General features: G+C 40.4%; 1 protein-coding gene across 1 annotated transcript in view; it reads right to left on the minus strand.

Annotated features, from left to right (window-relative positions):
- Positions 1-10,494, minus strand: part of LOC101736735 (facilitated trehalose transporter Tret1-like) — a 42,064-nt gene extending 31,570 nt beyond the window's left edge. The window contains exons 1-2 of the mRNA XM_004932970.5: positions 10,420-10,494; positions 789-1,002 (exon numbers count right to left, since the gene is read on the minus strand). The gene's annotated coding sequence lies outside the window, so the exon portion shown is untranslated. The remainder of the gene's footprint in view (positions 1-788; positions 1,003-10,419) is intronic.
- Between the last annotated feature and the right edge of the window lie 1,446 nt (positions 10,495-11,940).

Below are 11,940 nucleotides of genomic sequence, written 5' to 3' on the forward strand. Positions count from 1 at the left end.
GGTAGTTCTTTAGGCAGATCATGTTGTTGGCGCCATCTATTATCAGATTGGATAATGATAATGTTTGTATAGATTAAATAAATTACTTGGGATTCATGTAAATTTCACGAAAATATTTATTCTGAATATTAAGCTACATTTCATGAATTGTTCCGTAGTAATTCCATTTGTTTGTATAAAAGAAGTCGTAGTTGCTATAACCATCACAAAAACTAAAATGGCTAGCTGTTTAAAAATCAAGAGCGTGCCTTTTTGTAATATTCACGAAGTATTCATGTTTCATAGAATTGTCTTGTATTTTCGTTGCAATGAATCTTACGTGTTAGCAATACATTGAAGTCGTCGTGGCCTAAAGGATAAGACGTCCGGTGCATTCGTATGTAGCGATGCACCGGTGTTCGAATCCCGCAGGCGGGTACCAATTTTTCTAATGAAATACGTACGTACCTACTTAACAAATGTTCACGATTGACTTCCACGCTGAAGGAATATCATCGTGTAATAAAAATCAAACCCGCAAAATTATAATTTACGTAATTACTGGTGGCAGGATCTCTTGTGAGTCCGCGCGGGTAGTTACCACCACCCTGCCTATTTCTGCCGTGAAGCAGTAATGCGTTTCGGTTTGAAGGATGAGGCAGCCGTTGTAACTATACTGAGAACTTATATCTCAAAGTGGGTGGCGAATTTACGTTGTAGATGTATATAAGCTCCAGTAACCACTTAACACCAGGTGGGTTATGAGCTCGTCCACGCAACGAAGCAAAAAAAAAAAGAAAACCACTTACCCCAGTACAATTGAAATTAGATTCTTTTCGGCGAAGTTATCTCAAAAGCCTTCAGCTACCGTGCTGGATTCTCGTCGTCTCGCTGTTGCCGGGAGCTGCCAAGCGATGTGTGCTCCGTAGTCGCCGCTGCTGCTATTGCTTGGCGATGTGAGTTCCGTCGCGATGCGGTGATTCACGTTAAAACTTCGTCTTGGCGTTATTTCTATGCGGAACCCTACCGAATTCACCAAATTTGTTAAGCTTGGAGCAGCTTTGTAGTTAAAAAAAAAACTTTAATACACACTGAATTTATTTTATTTTAAAGAAATCTGATGTTATACGAACAGAGTTTGGATGGTATGAGCTTGAAGATTGATATCGAACTTGTGAGTTTTAAGGAAAAAGCCAACGTATACACGAATAGTATTTACTAAACAATTAGTAAATGAATCATTCAGACTATGAACCTTATTGGTAAACATATTTAAGATCTCAAAACAACACAATTAGTAAATTATGTAGTAAACAGGACATCAGCATACATAAGCCGGATAAAACTCAAAACGAACCCCATCAGTCTTCTCCAGCGATAGGCAAAGATTCGTGTTAGCAACGTCGTCAGGTTTGAGCCCCGTGAGCTCACCTACTAGTTAAGGTTACGCTGAAATAGCCTCTCAAGGCTATCAGCTTAGGTAGGAAAAAAAAAGATAGGCCAACTATACGAACGACCCCTTCGTAAACGCCTCTGGGACTATGTCACCGCAAATATTATACTAGTCGACGAGCTGTTTGGATTCCGCGCCAAACAACTTCGCTACATGGAAACTTCCGTACTCTGTAGTGCAAGTTGCTGTGTTCTCGCGGTCCGCCTAAAATGGGAACCCATGAGTTTCAACTTGACTCAGCTTGACTCAGTCAGTAAGTATTTACAGTCGGCATCATTGTGCCACTTTGAGAAAACGGCACGACACGAAAACCCACTTGTCGTGGCCACTGGACATACCCGATCCTGTGGACCGAATGGTAAAGAGTCGACGTCGCCCTAAGCGCGTCATTACGGATCCTCCCGATCCATTAACGGTGCTTTTAGGTACCACAAGCACCGGTCAACGTCCTCGTCGAAGCCGTCGCTTGCGACGAAGGGCTCGACGAGTAGATTAACCCATAGACAAAGCCCAATGAGTTTCTCGCCGGATCTTCTCAGTGGGTCGCGTTTCCGATTAGGTGGTAGATTCTGCGAAGAACTGCTCTTGCTAGCAACACTCCGGTTTGAGCCCCGTGAGCTCACCTACACGCTAGGGTAAAGCTGAAATAGCCTTTCAAGGCTAACAGCACAGGCGGGAAAAGAAAAAAAAAGAAAAATGGGTCTACCGGATATAATATTAGTATAGATAAGTGTGGGAAATTTCAGACTCCTCCGTCCGCGCAATTTACATACGTAAAAAGGGGTACAAAGGGTTTGCTTCACGTATTAATATATAGATTGATGTATGACTTAGCCTAGTCACTAAGTCACTTAGGTATTAGACATTAGTGTGAGGGGCATAACATAACAATTAGTCGTTAAGGTTGTTATTGATAATTCTATTGTATATTTTTATTTCAAACTTTATTGAGTCAAGTGGTTGTCGCCTTGATCTAAGAGTCGAGGGCGGTAAGAGGGGCATGGGGAAGCTGAGTCCCGCGTATCTCGCGAGTTCACTAGGCGTGGAAACCTCAGATAAGGTTCGGCTCTGACCCGAAAAGAGGGGCGTTGAACTTAAATGTAGGGAATATATTAACTATCTGACTTTGACCGGGACTGGAATCCCTTCTTTATCCTCTTTAGGTATTCCTCTTGTACGTATTTATCTAGAAACCTTGACTTTTCTTTACTATTCGGCCATGAATACTCCACAAATTCTACTTGATAATGTTTTGCTTTTAAACCAATATTATCACACTCAAATTTGTATAGTTTTCGATGAATCTATCATTCATTATACGATAGTTTTATCAACATAAATCATATTAATCACTTTAAATCGATTAGGTAATTTTCGACATTAGATTTTAATGATAGGCCACTACTTTTGGGTATTAAGTATTTGTTAATCAAATTTCTGTGAATGTTCGGAAGATTATACAAAAAAAAATTAAATAAGACAGATGTGAAACTTTTCCGAATTTTTTTTTTATTGCTTTGATTGGGAGCTCATAGCCCACCTGGTGTTAAGTGGTTACTGGAGCCCATAGACATCTACGACGTACCGCCATCCACCTTGAGATATAAGTTTTAAGGTCTCAAGTATAGTTACAACGGCTGCCCTATCCTTCAAACCGAAACGCATTACTGCTTCACGGCAGATATAGGCAGGGTGGTGGTACCTACCCGCGCGGACTCACAAGAGATCCTACCACCAGTAATTACGTAAATTATAATTTTGCGGGTTTGATTTTTATAACACGATGTTATTCCTTCACCGTGGAAGTCGATCGTGAACACTTGTCGAATACGTATTCCATTAGAAAAATTGGTACTCGCCTCGGATTCGAACACCGGTGCACCGCTCAACACGAAAGCACCGGACGTTTTATCCTTTAGGCCACGACAATTTCTAAATACATAATGAATCTAAAAATCGTAATTTTTTTTGTCTACCTGCCATCGAGCGTGGTTCAAGCCTGACGAATTGATTAACACTAGCCCTATCAGAAGCAGAGCTTCGCAGAATCTACCACCGGATCGGAAACGCGACCCACTGAGAAGATCCGGCGAGAAACTCAGTGGGCTGTGTCTGAGGGTTGTCTTAGAAATACGATTTACTCTCAATTTATCTCCGGATTCGTCTTTCCCATAGTCTACTAGATATTCTGGCGCCTTTACTAACAGAAATCGACATCATTACTTCTTGAACGATGTACGGTTATGAACTTTGGATTCAATGGCTGAACCCTTCTTCGCATTCAACGGTTTCGACGAGAACGGTGACCGGTGCTTTGCATGCTTAAAGCACCGATAGTGGATCGGGAGGATCCGAAGGTTTTTTTTTATTGCTTAGATGGGAGGACGAGCCCACCTGGTGTTAAGTGGTTACTGGAGCCCATAGACATCTACGACGTAAATGCTCCACCCACCTTGAGACATGGTGAGTGGTTACCGTCGCCCATGGACTTCAGCAATGCCAGGGGCAGAGCCAAGCCGCTGCCTACCGCTTAATACTCTCCACAAGCCTCGTTTGAAGAAGGACATGACATAGCGCTCGGGAAACACCGTGAAGGGGAGCTCATTCCATAGCCGGATGGTACGTGGCAAAAAATACCTCTGGAAACGCACTGTGGATGACCGCAGTGGCTCCAGGTAGTATGGATGAACTCTACTCCGGTGGCGGGCGGTGCGATGGTAAAAACGAGATGACGGTATCATCTCGAACAATTCCACAGAGCACTCCCCATGGAACATACGGTATAAAATACAGAGGGAACCGAAGTCCCTCTGTATCTCCGAACGGCCCTCTTCTGTATGGAGTCAAATGGAAGAAGCTGGTGTTTGGGAGCCCCGGCCCAGAGATGGGAGCAGTACTCCACGCGAGGCCGGACTTGTTCTTTATAAAGCAAAAGTCTTATTCGTAAAGTATATAGTATGTGACGTGTTTTGGGCGACGGCGGCTGCTTGCCGTTTGTTCAGCAGGATTGAGAATAAATCGAACGCTGAGGTATACTTTTTAAGTATTCGTCTGAACAAGACGACTATCATTATATATAAAAACTAGCTGACCCGGCAAACATTGTTTTGCCATATATAAGATTTCTAGGGAATTACTAGTGTAGAAAAAAAAACTAACTTATTGTAAGTGTGTAAGGATGTGGTAAATGAGTGAAAGAGGTATGCAGTGCTGTGAACGATGAGGGAATAAATAATAAAAATAACAAAACCTCATTCAACCACATAATACCTCACTATAACAAAAAAAATGTCCAAATAAAAAAGATATGTTAGGGGTGGACAACCCTAATCACTTAGGGGGATAAAAAATAGATAGTAGCCGATTCTCAGGCTTACTGAATATGCACAAAAATTTTCATGAGAATCGGTCAAGCGGTTTCGGAGGAGTATGGGAACGAACATTGTGACACGAGAATTTTATATATTAGATGAATTGCTGTTCGTTAGCCTCGCTAAAACTCGAGAACGGCTGGACCGATTTACTAATTTTGGTCTTGAATTATTTGTGGAAGTCCAAAGAAGGTTTAAAAGGTAGATAAATATGAGAATGCTCAAAATTAAATAAAAATAACAATTTTGTTTTCCCTTTGATGTGTCCCCCGTCGGACGGATTCCTTTTGTTTGTTTTAAGTTTATTTTATACAAAAGTTTAGGTCTTTTATTTATCGATTGAGGCATTATGAAGTCTGCCGGGTCAGCTAGTTTATACATAATAATCGCATCTAAAAAGAAAGGTACTCCTCATCCAATACGTCACTTCCGTTATTCGTTGTGATTCATTTAAAAAAAAATTCGAGTAAAGATGTTTTAATCGGTTTTTGTTAATACCGAATCAGTGCTAGAAGAAACTAATAAAAACATTGAAAAATAAATCACGTAATCAAGCAACCTTTGTGTAAATAAGATTAGTAAATTTCGAGGCCGATTATTTTTTCATTACCATTTTTTATCCTTTCATTAATTATCCTTTCAGAATAAAATCGTAATATGAAGTGATTTATCAAAAATATCAACCCTTGATTAAATTTTAAAGATCCGGCTGCGTCGGATGATGTAAAGTTTTACGTAATCTCCTGTAGAAATTTCTTTGACGTCACTCAAGAACTTTCCAGTCCCAACGGCCATCCGTTCTACGATCAATGCGTCCTGCCCACTGCCACTTCAACCTCGCAATCCTTTGGGCTATGTCGGCTACCATGGTTTTCCTGCGAATCTCCTCATTTCAGATTTGATCTTGCAGGGAAACTCCGTGCATAACCATTGCTCTTTGGGTGACCTTGAGCCTTCTCATAAGGCCCATTGTGAGCGACCATGTCTCAGTCCCATCCAGTACAATAAACAAATAATGTTAATTGATATACCTACTACTATTATATAATTAATCATGGATATCCGACTTTCTATCTACAATACTTAGTCTGGCCATAAATACTGTTACAATTAAAAATAAACAAAATATTACATTTGAATTTGGAATCTGTCATTTTTATATGATTGCTCATTGAGTTTTCTCATTTTGGCGCCAATACATTGTACAATATTTTGCGATATTAAAATGGAGTGGGGTGATAAAGAGAACCGAATCGCTGTGATTGCATTATACAAAGTAGGTATGGAGCCAAATGCAATTTTTAAAACTCTCCATACGCTTGGTATTAGTAAAATGTTTGTGTACCGGGCTATTAATAGGTGCAATGAGACCTCCTCTGTTTGTGACAGAAAAATATCTGGCCGTCCACGTAGTGTTCGTACGAAAAAGGTGGTCAAAGCAGCAAGGAAAAGAATTCGAAGAAACCCTGTCCGAAAGCAAAAGATTTTATCTCGGGAGATGAAGATAGCACCTAGAACCATGTCGCGTATTTTAAAAGATGACTTAGGACTTGCAGCCTATAAGAGACGTACTGGTTATTTCTTGACTGATAATTTAAAAGAGAATAGGGTGGTAAAATCGAAACAACTACTGAAGCGGTACGCAAAGGGAGGTCATAGAAAAATTATGTTTACGGATGAGAATTTTTTTACAATTGAGCAACATTTTAACAAACAAAATGACCGTATTTATGCTCAAAGCTCTAAGGAAGCTTCCCAATTAGTCGACAGAATGCAACGTGGGCAATATCCGACTTCAGTGATGGTTTGGTGGGGTATTAGCTATGATGGAGTGACTGAGCCATACTTTTGTGAAAAAGGTATCAAAACATCGGCACAAGTGTATCAAGATACCATTCTTGAGAAGGTAGTGAAGCCCCTTAATAACACCATGTTCAATAATCAAGAATGGTCCTTCCAGCAAGACTTGGCGCCAGGTTATAAAGCTCGGTCTACGCAGTCTTGGTTGGAAACGAACGTTTCGGACTTCATCAGAGCTGAAGACTGGCCGTCGTCTAGCCCCGATCTTAATCCGCTGGATTATGATTTATGGTTAGTTTTAGAGAGTACGACTTGCTCTAAACGCCATGATAATTTGGAGTCCCTAAAACAATCCGTACGATTGGCAGTGAAAAATTTTCCCATGGAAAGAGAGCGTGCTTCTATTGATAACTGGCCTTAACGTTTAAAGGACTGTATTGCAGCCAATGGAGACCACTTCGAATAAGCTTTTTATACTTTAAATTGTTTTATATTTATGTATTAAGCTAACACACTGTAAAAGTAATAAATGTTATTTGCAATAGAATTGTTTTTATTTTTAATTGTAACAGTATTTATGGCCAGACTAAGTATATGTACCTAGAACTTCTTCTTCTTTTGCTCCACTTTATCCCACTAGGTGGGGTCGGCACAGCTAATTTTTCACTCCCATTCTCTTCTATCAGTCGTCATCTCAAGATTCACTCCTCTCTCTCTCATATTCGTCACTCACACACGCCATCCATGTCTGCTTTGGTCGACCTCTTCCCCATCTACCTTGCACTACCATTTCCAGTCACAGAACGTCTCAATATGAATCGTTGCAATTTCTTCGAATGTGTTTCTAAAAATCACTCCGCCCACACATGCCAATGACCCCGTTGTTATAAATATCTTGAAATTTGGATGCAGTCTGAAGCGCGGAAAACAAACGATGGTCGATTAATTTTCGAATTTAAAACTAAATCATTTTATTGTTAACTAAATAGTCTAGATTTTTTTTAAATTAGTTATTATAATTGTAGGAAGTCATTAATTATTTCGGACAACACGCGCTACTTATGATAGGTAAATAAACTGTCCATGATACAAACAATATTTAAAATATTCTCTTTGTATGCTGTGCCAGTTGTTCCACGATGAGTACCCTGAGGAATTGTTTGAGTTGGTTCCCCCTGCGTTCATCCACAGTGCGTTTCCAGGGACTTTTTTGCGACACACCGTACTTACGGCTCCAAAATGAATTTCCCTACACAGTGTTCCCTGAGCGCTGATACATACGTCTTTATTCAAACGAAGTTTGCAAATTCTGGAGTTGGCTGACGCTTGACTACGATCCTGGCATTATTAGCGTTCATACCTTCAGACGGGCAGATGTCTATAATGGAAAAAACAAAATTTCACGACCACAGGAATAATGAAGGTTAAACTTACAAAGAAACTTCAGTTTTATTTCTGAAGATATGCAATCACAGCGCTTTAAGATATACGGGTAATCGTTTCGATAAATTTTAATCCGTTTTTAAGTATATTGTGTTACATAGGACGCTTAATTACGTATATCACGATAGTATAGTATGTAACGGATTATTACTATAAGGTACTTAAGATATGACACTCCAATATTAGCTTAATTTCTTAGAAGGATTTATCAGCTTAAAGCCCACCTAGCATTAGAGGTTTGCGGGAGTCCATAGGCATCTACGACGTAAATGCCGCCACCACCTTAAGACGTGAGTTCTGTACAACCCTACAAATCGAAACTCATTACTGGTTCACGATTGAAATTGGCATGGTGGTAGTATCTACCCTTACGGACTCAGAATACGCCCTACCACGAGTAAACTGATTTATTTACATAGTTTAAAATAGTTTAAATGTTTAGAAAGCCAACAGCGCAAATATAAATAAAGTTAACAAACAACATATTTGTTTCTTTGTTAAGGATATTTTGCGTTTGGGTGCAACGACCAACCTTATGATTTAGCCCACAGACACAGCCCACTGTGTTTCTCACCTAACTCTCACTCTCACTCTATCACCGGATCTTCTCAGTGGGTCGCGTTTCCGATCCGGTGGTAGATTCTGCGAAGCACTGCTCTTGCTAGGGCTAGTGTTAGCAACGTCGTCAGGCTAGAGCCCTGTAAGCTCACCTATTCGCTCGGTTACGCTGCCATAGTCCTCGAAGGCTACCAGCATAAGTAGAAAAAAAACGTTCCAAGGACACCGCTAATGCTAGAGCGCAGCCGAGCCACTGCTTAACGCTTCGAACTTTTTCTACTAAAAACTTTCTTTGAGCTTTTTTTTTGGGATAGACGGATTGCTGGTGGCGCAGAGACCTTTCAATCTTCATCAAGATCGGTGTGCTAGAGGCACGGGCTAAGCCAGTAACAGTTTGCTATAGTGGATAACCCTCGCTGAGTTTTGTTTAAAGGAAGATTTTAGCGCTTCGGATGTATCATCAGGAGCTGTCCTCCGCTTACAGCGTGTTCCAAATACGTTCATGTTTTCAGCTCTAACGCTAAAAGCAGGCTTACAGACCCCGGCAGCCCTACCCGTCGAACTCGGCAAAGATTTCGACGTGCAACCTAACCTATGCATCAGCCCGCTGAGTTTCTCGCCGGATCTTCTCAGCGGGTCGCTATTCCGGTCCGGTAGTGAATTCATTCGCGAAGCAGTTGCTCTTGAGTTGTTAGGTCTCCTTTGGAGGCGCTCGGGCGGCTGTAAGCAAATCCCACCCCTCCTGGCTAAGCGCATGCTCGCCCACTTGCCCTGGTGAAACTGGAAAGGCCTATGAGCCACCAGTAATCCATCATTCATAAAAAAAAAACATATTTTTTTAAAACTCTTTTCGAGCTCCCATACATTGTATTGCAAAAACTTTTTGTTGATCGGGGGGCAATGACAACGTTAAGAAGTAATTCAAGACTGGCTTCCTACTACAACACATACGGGACTAGCTTATATGTATAATATGATAAATAAATATAGTATTAGAGGATCGTGGCCCATAAAATAAAATAATTCCACTGTTGCACTTTTACTTTTCCAAAATATTCTGTATTATAATAATTAAAAATTAATTGACACCTTTTTTACGCCTTGCTCATTCGCCATCTTTCTTTTCTCTGTCGTTCTGTCATTCTCTTTTCCCTTTCTTACCGTTTTCTCTCACTCACATCTTAACGCTCCGTTCCACACTGTTTTCATACGTTCCGTTCTTACCGAACCTACACTAATATAGATAATGATAAAACTATTCGTCTAGATTGTAGCATTTGTCATGCGAGTGGTCGCAGGTTTGGGGTAGGACGAATTTTGTTTTGTGAACGTGTGGGTAATACTGAAGGTAAGTTAGTAGCGTAATTTTACTTGAGAAGAGCCCGCGGCTGGCAAAAGATTGTGTTTAAAAACATTACAGTATTGTTATAAAGACAGCCTTGCTTAAGCTGTTTAACTGGCGGTCAGTGCTAGTGGGATATTAGTATATAATCTATGATGCAATTAATCAATTAACAAAATCAAATGAAAATTAGCCTCAGTCGATCGACGTGGTGGTCTTTATCTGTCATAACCACAATGAAGGCTGAATTCCGCGTTTATTATTAAAAACAAAAACAACATCAAAAAAATATAAATTAAGGCATTTATGAACAATTGTCCATAAAAAGGGTATATTTTATATGTGTGTTTTCAAGTTAATAATTTTACGTGAACAGTAAGTTATTCGAAACATAGGAGATTTGTAAAATGTCATTTAAAAATAAACTTTCATTACAAGAGAACAAGAAGAAATTATATAAGAAAACAACTTACCCAATAGTTTCGCCAGAAACACGCGCTAATTTAGGATTGCACTAAATAAACTGTACGTATCGACTATTTATAGAATCTACAGAATACAATTATTACTCGGAACGATAAAATTGACAACGTCGCTTCTATAATTAAGGAAGCGTTTTGTTTGATGCGTTATTCGGGCGAGCAAGCACTGCGGTATGTTCGCGCTCGGAGTAACGTTCTTTGTGTGGCTTTGGCAAGTTAATTTTTTTATTTTATTTTACTGCCCTTGTAGGCAGACGAGCATACGGCTCACCTGATGGTGAGTGGTTACCGTCGCCCATGGACTTCAGCAATGCCAGGGGCAGAGCCAAGCCACTGCCTACCGCTTAATACTCTCCACAAGCCTCGTTTGAAGAAGGACATGTCATAGCGCTCGGGAAACACCGTGGAGGGGAGCTCATTCCATAGCCGGATGGTACGAGGCAAAAAAGATCTCTGGAAACGCACTGTGGATGACCGCAGCGGCTCCAGGTAGTATGGATGAACTCTACTCCGGTGGCGGGCGGTGCGATGGTAAAAACGAGATGCCGGTATCATCTCGAACAATTTCTCAGAGCACTCCCCATGGAACATACGGTATAAAATACAGAGGGAACCGAAGTCCCTCCGCAGACCCAGAGGTTCCAAACGATCCGTGAGAATGGGATGGGGCAAGTTGACTGATGATAGCGAAGCTTGCTTTACTTAGACGATACGTGGCATCAATTAAAAGTATGCATAAGTAGGGAAAATTACGAGAGAAAGTTTGCAACAAGTTAATTCGAATACAACAACCCTTAACACTGAATAAAGTGGTGGATGGAAATAACTTATGTTTGACTTCGGTGATTTAACAAAAATGCTGATTACATCCAAAATCGACAGTGAAATGGTTTTATACTTAGTTTAGATCTGCGATTTGTAGTCTACAGTTAAACTCTTAATATTGAAGTTAAGAAAACAATCATAGTACGAGATAAAATAATTTTTTTGAAATTTTAACCAGTGTGAAGTGTAATAAAATGGAAAATTTATAAATACATTATAGTTTATCGAGTACGTGTCGGTTTAGCAGTACCGAATATTGTTTTTTTTTTTTTTTCCTACCTAAGCTGAGAGCCTTGAGAGGCTATTTCAGCATAACCCTAACGTTTGTAGGTGAGCTCACGGGGCTCAAACCTGATGACGTTGCTAACACGAACCCTAGCAAGAGCCGTGCTTCGCAGAATCTACCACCGGATCGGAAACGCGACCCACTGAGAAGATCCGGCGAGAAACTCAGTGGGCTATGTCTGAGAGTTAATTTACGTTGAGTTTATCGGCCGTCGTCCGTTTTGTTTATACGGTAACACCTAACTAAACTTACCGATCAACCAAGCCACAACCATCGTGTAAGCCACAACCCGCTGTCAACGTTACGAATTGAACTAAGATTGGAAATCAACGTTATTTAAGGGATTTCGATCTGTCTTAAATTAAAACAAAGCTACATCGTGATTTCTTAGCTTTCAAAAA

The sequence above is a fragment of the Bombyx mori genome, chromosome 26 (assembly GCF_030269925.1).
Source record: "Bombyx mori chromosome 26, ASM3026992v2".
Lineage (NCBI taxonomy): Eukaryota > Metazoa > Arthropoda > Insecta > Lepidoptera > Bombycidae > Bombyx > Bombyx mori.